Source organism: Pan troglodytes, chromosome 13 (genome assembly GCF_028858775.2).
Source record: "Pan troglodytes isolate AG18354 chromosome 13, NHGRI_mPanTro3-v2.0_pri, whole genome shotgun sequence".
NCBI lineage: Eukaryota > Metazoa > Chordata > Mammalia > Primates > Hominidae > Pan > Pan troglodytes.
The window spans coordinates 90,882,804-90,895,219 of NC_072411.2; the positions used below are offsets into that span (position 1 = coordinate 90,882,804).

A 12,416-nucleotide genomic window follows, 5' to 3' on the forward strand; every position below is an offset into this window, starting at 1 on the left:
CAGCTGACATAACTTGGACTGGGGGTAGAAGGAGGCCAGGAAAGAACATTGAGAAAGATCTCAGGAGGAAGTCATCTCAGGAGGAAGTCATGCTTTCAAAATTAAATCTTAGAGGGTTTGGAACTAGTCAGACAAAAATTATGTTAAGAAATATATGGTGATAATATATGCACAAAGTGCTACAAAATTACCAATTATAGCTTTAAATTATAGTTCATGGGAGATTCAGGAAATATTTATGGGGAAAATGTTATTAAGCCTTGATTTTGAAGAATGAATGGTATCGACCAGGTTGAGATGAGAAGAAAGAGAATTTCAACAAAAGTTAAAAAACACGCGCAAAGAATCCAAGTATGAAAGTAGGTATTTGTTTGATCTTACTATGAACATTCTGTTAGATGCACACACCCTTCCTGAGGGGCCTCCCAGGGATGTGCTTTGTTGTGAAAGTGTTATGTCTTCATCTTACAGAATAGCAGACAATAGATAATGTCTAATCTTCAAAATTATCTTCTGGAGTAGAAAGATAACAGATAATATCTAAAACTTAAAAATCAAAGGACAAGTAGCAAATTTTGCTCCTCCTCCCACTACCCCCCCCCCCAAAAAAAAGCAAATAATCAACAAGGAGAGAAAACAACTCACAGAATTCAAACATGAAAATATTGGGTATTTCTGAGCCAAGGAATTTTCTCATATTCCTAAAAGCTTGTTCAGGAGCTATTTAATTCATTATGGGATATGGTGGTTCAGTTTTCTCCTGCTTCCTGTTGTCTTATGAGGGGAAGACTTTTCCTAACTCATGTCTACCTAATTAGAAGAAAGTGAGGCAAAAATAAAACAAATAAAGAGCTTATTTAGGCCAAGCTTGAGGATAGCAACCCGGGAGCATAGATTTAAGTTGCTCTGAATATACACTCTGATTAGCAGCAATTACAAGGGGATTTTTAAAGGCAAAAAAAGGGGGAAAGGGAGTGAGCTGATAACAAAGTTTTTTTGTCAGGAATTCTCATTGGCTTGCAGAAATAACATTGATTGGTGGTTAGCTATACACTGTTAAGTTATCCAGCGTGGTTTGTCGTGTCCGGTGTGGCATTATTAGGTTAATTTATGGCTACTTGTGGCAACAGAATGTAGTTTTAAGAGATGAGTACACAGCTCAAAGCAGGCAGGAAGGAGGGGTGTCTCTCTGGGCTTGATAATTAAAAGAACTTGCATTCCTCAGATAAAAGTTACTTTCTCTTCTCACTTGAAAAAAGCCTTATCTGTTCTGTCATCTTTTACGCAGTTTCTGGGAAAGATAGTGTTGCAGGCAGAAAGGTTGCATGCTTTGTTTCTCAATTGTTCTTGCTGGATTATCATTTTTTCTTTTTTCTTTCTCTGTATAGAAACATCACAAAGGCATATCTCCACTTGTCCTTGTAATATGAATCTTTTCCAGCAATAATTCCTAAAAACGGTAACCTATAAGTCTCCACTTACTTTTAAGCCCCTTCCACACACTATCAAGTCCCAACCTGTGCCCAGTATGTTAAAATTTAGTGTTGGACTTTTCCTTTCTGAGAATTATTTTGTTTGTCTTTCACCTAAGTCCTCTGCACCCTTGGACTCTTTTTTAATGAGTTTCATAAGCCTTGACTTCTCTTATTTCCACATTCATAGGTTTGAGCAGTAGGTGCTGGAAATTATGGTGGAATTTGACTTAACACTTAGAGGCAATAAATTTGTGGAATGAGCTTTGTGTGTTGTTATAAAAGGCACATGGGTAATTCAAATTAGGGGGGAAAAAACTCAGGAAGGAGTGGATCCTTGGATCCAGTACTGAAGGCAGTTGGTTGAGTAGACCCCAGATCATTATGCCAACTCTGTATCTAAGAATAATTTCTACCTCCAACCCCCAACACACACACAGTTAAAGGCAATGCCTGAATATCACTGTGTTAATATCATGGCAACAATATTCCTAACTTTCTTCTAAATAAGGAAGGATATGAAATCAGACACTTCCAGCCCAGCACTCATTCAGACTAAGTTAAGTGGAAACATTGAAGCATACATAATTTGACAGATGCTCAATTATAACCCAATGAGAATATAAATAACTTTTATTTCATACTTCAAGGACAAATGATAAAAATTTTATTTTACTTTTTCTGTATTGCCTAAAATATTTAATATTGACCTTAAGTTTCATTCATCTGCCACGAAATAACTTGGTAAATACTTAGGGATTTCCAACATTTCTAGTTCACCATGCTCTTGAGAAAATATTCGCTTAAAATATATTAATGAGTGAAAAGGTTTTCATCATTACTATTATAAAGGACACTTTATAACATATTTGCCATCTTTTCAATAAATTGCTAGACCTTTTTTTCCAACATGGTAATACTACTTAAAAAACTGTATTTTTTTAAGATTTCAGGGTTACTTTATCTTATTGTACTTTATCTTATTGAGTGTATATCTTATTGTGGTTTTCTTTTGCATTTTCCTGATGACCTGCAAAGTATTGGTTCAAATAGTTTACTCATTTTTACCATTTTTTTCTTTGAATTATTGAATTATAGGTGTCCTTTATTTATACAAAAAGCCAATTCTTTTAAAATATATGCGTGAATGTGTGCGTGTGCATGTATTCACTATATATAAAATACTCACAATATATTCTATATACACTACTTGTATATGTATCTCCATAATACATATACATAAAACTCAAATTATATCTATATATAATGAAAAGGAGAGGGAGAAAGAATATTTTCTCCCAGTCTGTAACTTGCTTATTCATTTTCTTAATGGTATTTTTTGATGAGCAGAAATTTTAATTTTGATGTAGTTAAATTTATCAATTTTACTTCTGTTTACTGCTTTGTAGTTTAATGCTTTTAGAGGCTATAAAAATATAAACTTTTTTTTTTTTTGAGGTGGAGTCTCGCTCCGTCGCCCAGCTTGGAGTGCGGTGGCGCCAACTCGGCCCACTGCAAGCTCCGCCTACCGGGTTCACGCCATTCTCCTGCCTCAGCCTTCCGAGTAGCTGGGACTACAGGCGCCCGCCACCACGCCTGGCTAATTTTTTTTGTATTTTTAGTAGAGACGGGGTTTCACCATGTTAGCCAGGATGGTCTCGATCTCCTGACCTCGTGATCCACCCGTCTCGGCCTTCCAAAGAAATATAAAGTATTTTTATATTTTCTTCTATGAGCCTTAGAGTTTTAGTTTTTGTATTTAGGTCTCTGATTCATCTTACTTGGAATTTTTTGAGGTAGTGATAGAATTTCTTTATTTTTAAGGTATTTACTTGCCCTAGTACCACTGTTTGAAACTCCTTTAGTTTTTGCACATATTAAAGTATATAGATACATGTATTTTAAAATATTGCTGTTGTGTTTTTCAAAAAATTAGATAATTATATAAGACATATAAGTCACATAAATGACTGGACATTATATTCTGGAATCTGGGCTCTGTATTCTCTTTCCTCGATCTATTTATTTATTTTTTGTCTTTATACTTGTTCCACACTATAATTATTGAAGCCAATTAAATTCCTCCAACTTTTTTCTTTTTTCAGATTACTTGAGTATTCTAGGTTCTTTGTATTTCTACATAAATTTTAGAGTCAGTTTACCAATTTTTATTTAAAATACCATTAGTGTTATTATGATCATATTCAATCAATAAATCATTTTAAAGATAACTAACATATTAACAAAATTCAGTCTTCCAACCCATGAACCCTGCCACTCTGCTAAATTTATTTATTGTTCTAATAGTTGTTTTATAAATTCCTTAGTATTTTCCATGTAAATGATTACACCACCTTCTAATAGAGATACTTTAAAAAATATATGCATTTTACTTCTACTTTCTTGCCTTCTTGCATTGGCAAGTGCCTCTAATGTAACACTAAATAAAAATGATATAAATCTCCTTGCCTTGTTGCTGATCTTAGAAGAAAAGAGTTCAGTCTTTCATAATTAAATGATGTGTTAGCTCTAGGTTTTCCATAAGTGTTCTTTTTCTTAAATTGAGTAAATGCCCACCTATTTCTAATTTACTGACATTTTAAAAATAATAAATTAGTGTTGATATTTGTCAAATCATTTTGCTGTCTCTATTGAAATCAGTATATCTTTTTTCTTTATTCTGTTATTAAGATAAATGTGAATTATTTTCAGTGTACTCACCAATTCAGTGAGGTACATAGGGTATTATTCCCATTTCCAATATGAGAAAATTGTAAAATTTTCATTTTATGAATGAGAGGAGGTTGAGAGATATGGAACAGAAAGTTCAATGGAATAACAGATTGATAAGCCAGGGTAATTGGAATGAGAGGGAATACCAGATAGGATATTTGAAATGGAAATGAGATTTTTATATAAGATTTGAGTTGATTTTAAAATTTCAAAGCAAAGTGGTTCCAAGGAATGAGAAAATCCAATATAGGGGTATGGAAACAGGTCATTCAAGTGGAGAAGAGTGTTTATGTTGGAAAGGTACCCAAACTAAAATATTAGATGCGTAGATGTTGAAGTCCCACAAGATGATGGAGATACTTGAAGAGAAAAAGGAGAATAAGTTCATTGCCAAAATCGTCAGTAATGGTTGGGAGTGCCCAGGTGGTCATACAATGGCACATACAAGGAAAGCAAATGTGTGGTATTTCTAGATTTACTGGATCTCCAAACAAAGATTTTTTCACAAGAGTAGATTAATAATGATCTAGGAGCAGAATTGGTATCACAGTGTATAGTGGGATTTCTGTGTAAGATTTTCTTCCATATTGAATCATTTACCAAAAGAGTTGCCTATAATAACTCATTACAATTTTGGAATAAAGAAGTGGACATATACCCCTTTTTTCCATTCCAATTAAGAATATTGGCCATATATTTACATTAACAAAATGTGTGAATGGACACAAGTCAGTCTTAGTTTATATAACAAACTCCAATAAAATAAAAGTTTATCATGTTCCTGTATCTGGGTGCCTGAATTTATTTTTCTCTTCCCATTACATAATTTGACATCGTTAGACACAATTCAGCTTGAGAAAGTACAGAAAATGTGGCATAGCTGTTATAATTAATAAATGTTCAGGTTTATTATAAATCATATGTATATACATATTATATCTATGTATATACACATATTCTCTCTCTATGTATATATAATACTGTTTCTCTAAAAACTCTTTCACAATATAAACCATTAACAAGATGAACCTGGCTTCATTTGTTATTTTTTCTCTAAAGATCAATTGGCAGAACGAGCTTTGTGATAAAAGCTACAAAGAAAGTAAGAAAGAGACAACTCACCTGCTGATTCCTTGAACAAAGTGTTTATAGGTCTCACATTTATATTAGCAAGACAATTAAAACATATTTTTATGCCTAGAAGCATTTCTGCTTTCTCCAGCTGCTTGATTTAAGTCATTATCTCCAGGACAATACATCTGTTGGCTAGGGAGAGATTGGCTGTTTGGTATGTGTTTTGTAGGAAAGCCAATGTATATTTTCCTTCTCAAAGTAGCAGTCAGGATATCAATTTCTGCTATATTTTTACCAGAGAACATATTTTCAGTATGTCTAGCCTTAGTAGACCAAATCGGCCTCTAGGATATTATTTGCTTTCCTGAGAAATCAATAAAGTCAGGTAGTGATATAAATCCCATCTGTACAAATCTTTCAGCAGAAGTAACAAAATAACATTAAAAGTAAAGAGTGACCTAATTTCAGCTCTGAATGTTTTAAAGTAACAGGTATTTGGGTATAACAAATGAAGATCTTGGATAACTAAACTTTTGGATAATCATGGTTAGAGCTTATTCAATCATTGAGTGGTAATATCTGGAAACTTATTTTATAAAACTGTAGATAATTGGAATTAAGCATAAGAAAATCTGTGATAATTCAAATTTTAGATTCTCTTAGGATAAAAAAAAGACCCCTCTAGAAAACACAAATCCGAACCTCATCAATAATTTAGAAAGGGGAAAAACATATTTTTAATGAACTGACTAGTGTTTATGGAATTATTAATAACAGTCATGTAATAAAATCTTATTCAGAGAATACCTTGATTTTAATCAGAATATAAGCAAGAATGTATTATTATGAAGCATTTCATAGCATTTAACAGCACAAATATATGTAATATATGTGTTATATCAACCACAGAATAGGTTTTAGAAGTATAATCATTCTTTTTCTTTTTTTTTTAACAATTTAATCTTTTATTTTTATTTACATTTTATGTAGAATGCTTATAACTAGAAAGAAAGGTTTCTTTTTTTATATACTTTAAGTTTTAGGGTACATGTGCACATTGTGCAGGTTAGTTACATATGTATACATGTGCCATGCTGGTGCGCTGCACCCACTAACTTGTCATCTAGCATTAGGTATATCTCCCGATGCTGTCCCTCCCCCCTCCCCCCACCCCACAACAGTCCCCAGAGTGTGATATTCCCCTTCCTGTGTCCATGTGATCTCATTGTTCAATTTCCACCTATGAGTGAGAATATGGGGTGTTTGGTTTTTTCTTGCGATAGTTTACTGAGAATGATGATTTCCAATTTCATCCATGTCCCTACAAAGGACATGAACTCATCATTTTTTATGGCTGCATAGTATTCCATGGTGTATATGTGCCACATTTTCTTAATCCAGTCTATCATTGTTGGACATTTGGGTTGGTTCCAAGTCTTTGCTATTGTGAATAATGCCGCAATAAACATATGTGTGCATGTGTCTTTATAGCAGCATGATTTATAGTCCTTTGGGTATATACCCAGTAATGGGATGGCTGGGTCAAATGGTATTTCCAGTTCTAGATCCCTGAGGAATCGCCACACTGACTTCCACAATGGTTGAACTAGTTTACAGTCCCACCAACAGTGTAAAAGTGTTCCTATTTCTCCACATCCTCTCCAGCACCTGTTGTTTCCTGACTGTTTAATGATTGCCATTCTAACTGGTGTGAGATGGTATCTCATTGTGGTTTTGATTTGCATTTATCTGATGGCCAGTGATGATGAGCATTTTTTCATGTGTTTTTTGGCTGCGTAAATGTCTTCTTTTGAGAAGTGTCTGTTCATTTCCTTCGCCCACTTTTTGATGGGGTTGTTTGTTTTTTTCTTGTAAATTTGTTTGAGTTCATTGTAGATTCTGGATATTAGCCCTTTGTCAGATGAGTAGGTTGCTCAAAGGGAAGCCCATCAGACTAACAGCAGATCTCTTGGCAGAAACCCTACAAGCCAGAAGAGAGTGGGGGCCAATATTCAACATTCTTAAAGAAAAGAATTTTCAACCCAGAATTTCGTATCCAGCCAAACTAAGCTTCATAAGTGAAGGAGAAATAAAATACTTTACAGACAAGCAAATGCTGAGAGATTTTGTCACCACCAGGCCTGCCTTACAAGAGCTCCTGAAGGAAGCACTAAACATGGACAGGAACAACCAGTACCAGCCACTGCAAAATCATGCCAAAATGTAAAGACCATCGAGACTAGGAAGAAACTGCAGCAACTAACAAGCAAAATCACCAGCTAACATCATAATGACAGGATCAAATTCACACATAACAATATTAACTTTAAATGTAAATGGACTAAATGCTCCAATTAAAAGACACAGACTGGCAAATTGGATAAAGAGTCAACACCCATCAGTGTGCTGTATTCAGGAAACCCATCTCACGTGCAGAGACACACATAGGCTCAAAATAAAAGGATGGAGGAAGATCTACCAAGCCAATGGAAAACAAAAAAAGGCAGGGGTTGCAATCCTAGTCTCTGATAAAACAGACTTTAAACCAACAAAGATCAAAAGAGACAAAGAAGACCATTACATAATGGGAAAGGGATCAATTCAACAAGAAGAGCTAACTATCCTAAATATATATGCACCCATACAGGAGCACCAAGATTCATAAAGCAAGTCCTGAGTAACCTACAAAGAGACTTAGACTCCCACACATTAATAATGGGAGACTTTAACACCCCACTGTCAACATTAGACAGATCAACGAGACAGAAAGTCAACAAGGATACCCAGGGATTGAACTCAGCTCTGCACCAAGCGGACCTAATAGACATCTACAGAACTCTCCACCCCAAATCAACAGAATATACATTTTTTTCAGCACCACACCACACCTATTCCAAAATTGACCACATACTGGGAAGTAAAGCTCTCCTCAGCAAATGTAAAAGAACAGAAATTATAACAAACTATCTCTCAGACCACAGTGCAATCAAACTAGAACTCAGGATTAAGAATCTCACTCAAAACCACTCAACTACATGGAAACTGAACAACCTGCTCCTGAATGACTACTGGGTACATAACGAAATGAAGGCAGAAATAAAGATGTTCTTTGAAACCAACGAGAACAAAGACACAACATACCAGAATCTCTGGGACGCATTCAAAGCAGTGTGTAGAGGGAAATTTATAGCACTAAATGCCCACAAGAGAAAGCAGGAAAGATCTAAAATTGACACCCTAACATCACAATTAAAAGAACTAGAAAAGCAAGAGCAAACACATTCAAAAGCTAGCAGAAGGCAAGAAATAACTAAAATCAGAGCAGAACTGAAGGAAATAGAGACACAAAAGACCCTTCAAAAAATTAATGAATCCAGGAGCTGGTTTTTTGAAAGGATCAACAAAATTGATAGACCGCTAGCAAGACTAATAAAGAAAAAAAGAGAGATGAATCAAATAGACACAATAAAAAATGATAAAGGGGATATCACCACCGATCCCACAGAAATACAAACTACCATCAGAGAATACTACAAACACCTCTACGCAAATAAACTAGAAAATCTAGAAGAAATGGATAAATTCCTGGACACATACACTCTCCCAAGACTAAACCAGGAAGAAGTTGAATCTCTGAATAGACCAACAACAGGAGCTGAAATTGTGGCAATAATCAATAGCTTACCAACCAAAAAGAGTCCAGGACCAGATGGATTCACAGCCGAATTCTACCAGAGGTACAAGGAGGAACTGGTACCATTCCTTCTGAAACTATTCCAATCAATAGAAAAAGAGGGAATCCTCCCTAACTCATTTTATGAGGCCAGCATCATTCTGATACCAAAGCCTGGCAGAGACACAACCAAAAAAGAGAATTTTAGACCAATATCCTTGATGAACATTGATGCAAAAATCCTCAATAAAATACTGGCAAACCGAATCCAGCAGCACATCAAAAAGCTTATCCACCATGATCAAGTGGGAATCATTCTTAAAAAATTAAAAATGCTCAACGTTTCCCTTCAGCCACAATTATTAGCTGTTTTAGCTATTATAAGTCTAAAATTATCATTTCACTTACAAGATTGTGTCTGAAATTCCCATCATTAGACTTACTTTTTGAGTTAAGATGTAGTCTAAAAGTGGTAAGTCTGAAAATACAAGATTTCAGGAAAGAAGAGGGGTAATGCTCTGGTTCATTTCCTATTTGTTTCTGACATACTAATGTGAATCAATATGTCAATGTTCGTGAAAATGTTGGTTTATATACAAATTATAACAATATTTAATAGATTTGACTTAATAAAAATATACAAATCTGTATCCAAAAATTGCAAAATAAACATTCTCTTTTAAATACATATAAAACATCTATCAAAATGACTTTTATCTTTTCTAGAAAGCAAGCCTCAACAAATTTTAAAGGCCTCATATCACATAAGAGTATGTCCTCTGACCATTGTTGGATTAATCTAGAAAACAATATTAGAAAAAATCTAGAAGATACACAAATAGTTAAATTAAACAATATAATTCTAAATAACAAACCAAATCACAACCAAAATTGGAAATATTTAGAACTAAATGCTTATGAAAAAATACAGTATGTTATAACTTGTGGAATATGGCTGTTTTTAGAGGAAAAAGGGTAGCTTCAAATCCATATATTAGAAAATAACAAACACTGAAAAATAATGATCTAATTGCTGATCCTAAAGAAGTTAGGAAGCAAACACTAATGAAACCCAAGAGAAATAGAGAGATCAATAATTATAAAGATAAGTTAATAGGATTAAGGAAAACAAACATACATGAGATCCAAAAAAAAAAGCTGACAGTTGATTCTTAGAATATACAGCAACCCTGACACAAGTGATAATGAGTAAATTAGTAATATCAGTAGTATGTAAGATATATCATCATAGATGCCATTGACTTTTTAGAAGACGATATCTCACTTATCTATTTTAAAGTCAGTGATATCTATAATGACGTATCTTGCATTCCGCAGAAATTTCCTAACAAGGTTCAGCAATAGAAATTTGAAAATACAAAAGAAAAATTGTTCTCCAAAGTAGTTTTCAATTAAACTGATTCATATCACCAAAAAAGATGAAGGTATTATTTCTTAAATGTCATTGAATTTGAACAGTTAAATCAGTAGTAACCAATGGAAACTTCCACAGTGAAGAAATATAATTTACACCGTTCAATATGGTAGCCACTCCCCACCTGTAGCTAGCTAATGAGCACTTGAAATGTGACTAACATGACTAAAAAACACAATTTCTAAATTATTAAATAATTTATATTTAAATAGCTAATACTTTCATATTGGACAGTGAAGGTTTTCATGAAATGTATACATTTCCAGAATGAAAAAAAAATAGCACACACGATGGAATAAAAAATTTGAATAGCCTTGTAAGTATTTAAATTGGTACCATTAAAATGGCACTGCTGAAAAGATACCCAAAAATGTGGAAGCAACTTTGGAACTGGGTAACAGGCAGAGGTTGGAACGGTTTAGAGAGCTCAGAAGACAACAGGAAAATGTGGGAAAGTTTGGAACTTCCTAGAGACTTGCTGAATGGCTTTGACCAAAATGCTTATAATGATATGGACAATGAAATCCAATCTGAGGTGGTCTCCCATAGAGATGAGGAACTTGTTGGGAGCTGGAGCAAAGGTGACTCTTGTTATGTTTTAGCAAAGAGATTGGCAGCACTTTTTTCCCCTGCCCTAGAGATTTGTGGAACTTTGAACTTGAGAGAGATTATTTAGAGTATCTGGCAGAAGAAATTTCTAAGAAGCAAAGCATTCAGGAGGTGACTTGGGTGCTGTTAAAGCATTCAGTTTTAAAAGGGAAACACCACATAAAAGTTTGGAAAATTTGCAGCCTGACCATGCAATAGAAAAGAAAATCTCATTTTCTGAGGGGAAATACAAGCAGACTCCAGAAATTTGCATAAGTAACAAGGAGCTGAATGTTAATCACCAAGACAATGAGGAAAATATCTCCAGGGCATGTCAGAGGTTTTCACAGCAGTTTCTCCCATTACAGGCCTGGAGGCCTAGGAGGAAAAAGTGGTTTTGCAGGCCAGGCCCAGAGTCCCTAGGCTGCATGTAGGTGGGGAGTGGCTACCATATTGAATGGTGCAGCCTAGGGACTTGGTGCCCTGCATCCTCACCACTCCTGCTGTGGCTGAAAGGAACCAACAGAGAACTCGGGCCACGGCCTTAAAGGATGCAAACCTCAAGCCTTGGCATCTTCCACATGGTGTTGAGCCTGCGAGTGCACAGAAGTCAAGAACTGGGATTTGGGAACCTCTGCCTAGATTTCAAAGGATGTATGGAAACACCTGGATGTCCAGGTAGATGTTTGCTACAGGGGCAGGGCCCTCATGGAGAACCTCTGCTATAGCAGTGCAGAAGGGAAATGTAGTCTCATAGCCCCGACATAGAGTCCCTACTGGGGCACCACCTAGTGGAGCTGTGAGAAGAGGGCTACCATCCTCCAGACCCCAGAATGGTAGATCCACTAACAGCTTGCACCTGGAAAAGCCACAGACACTGAACACCAGACCATGAAAGCAGCCAGGAGGGGGGTTATACCCTGCAAAGCCACAGGTATGAGCTTCCGCAGGCTGTGGGAGCCTACCTCTTGCATCAGTGTGATCTGGATGTGACACAAGGAGTCAAAGGAGATCATTTTGGAGCTTTAACATTTGACTGCTCTGCTAAATTTTGGACTTGCATGGGGCCTGTAGCCCCTTTGTTTTGGTCAATTTCTCCCATTTGGAATGGCTATATTTATCCAATGCCTGTACCACCCCCCCATTGTATCCAGGAAGTAACTAACTTGCTTTTAATTTTACAGGCTCATAGGCAGAAGGGACTTGCCTTGTCTCAGATGAGACTTTGGACTGTGTGCACTTTTGAGTTAATGTTGAAATGAGTTGGGGACTCATGTTGGGGACTGCTGAGAAGGCATGATTGATTTTGAAATGTGAGGGCATGAGATTTTGGAGGAGCCAGGGGCAGAATGATATGGTTTGACTGTGTCCCCACCCAAGTCTCATCTTGAATTGTAACTCTGACAATTCCCATGTTTCATGGGAGGAACCCAGTGGGAGG

The 12,416-nt window shown here is 35.6% G+C and overlaps 1 pseudogene; it reads right to left on the reverse strand.

The window, feature by feature from the left end:
* The window catches only part of LOC134808033 (uncharacterized), a 36,466-nt pseudogene extending 24,475 nt beyond the window's left edge, over window positions 1-11,991 (reverse strand).
* Between the last annotated feature and the right edge of the window lie 425 nt (window positions 11,992-12,416).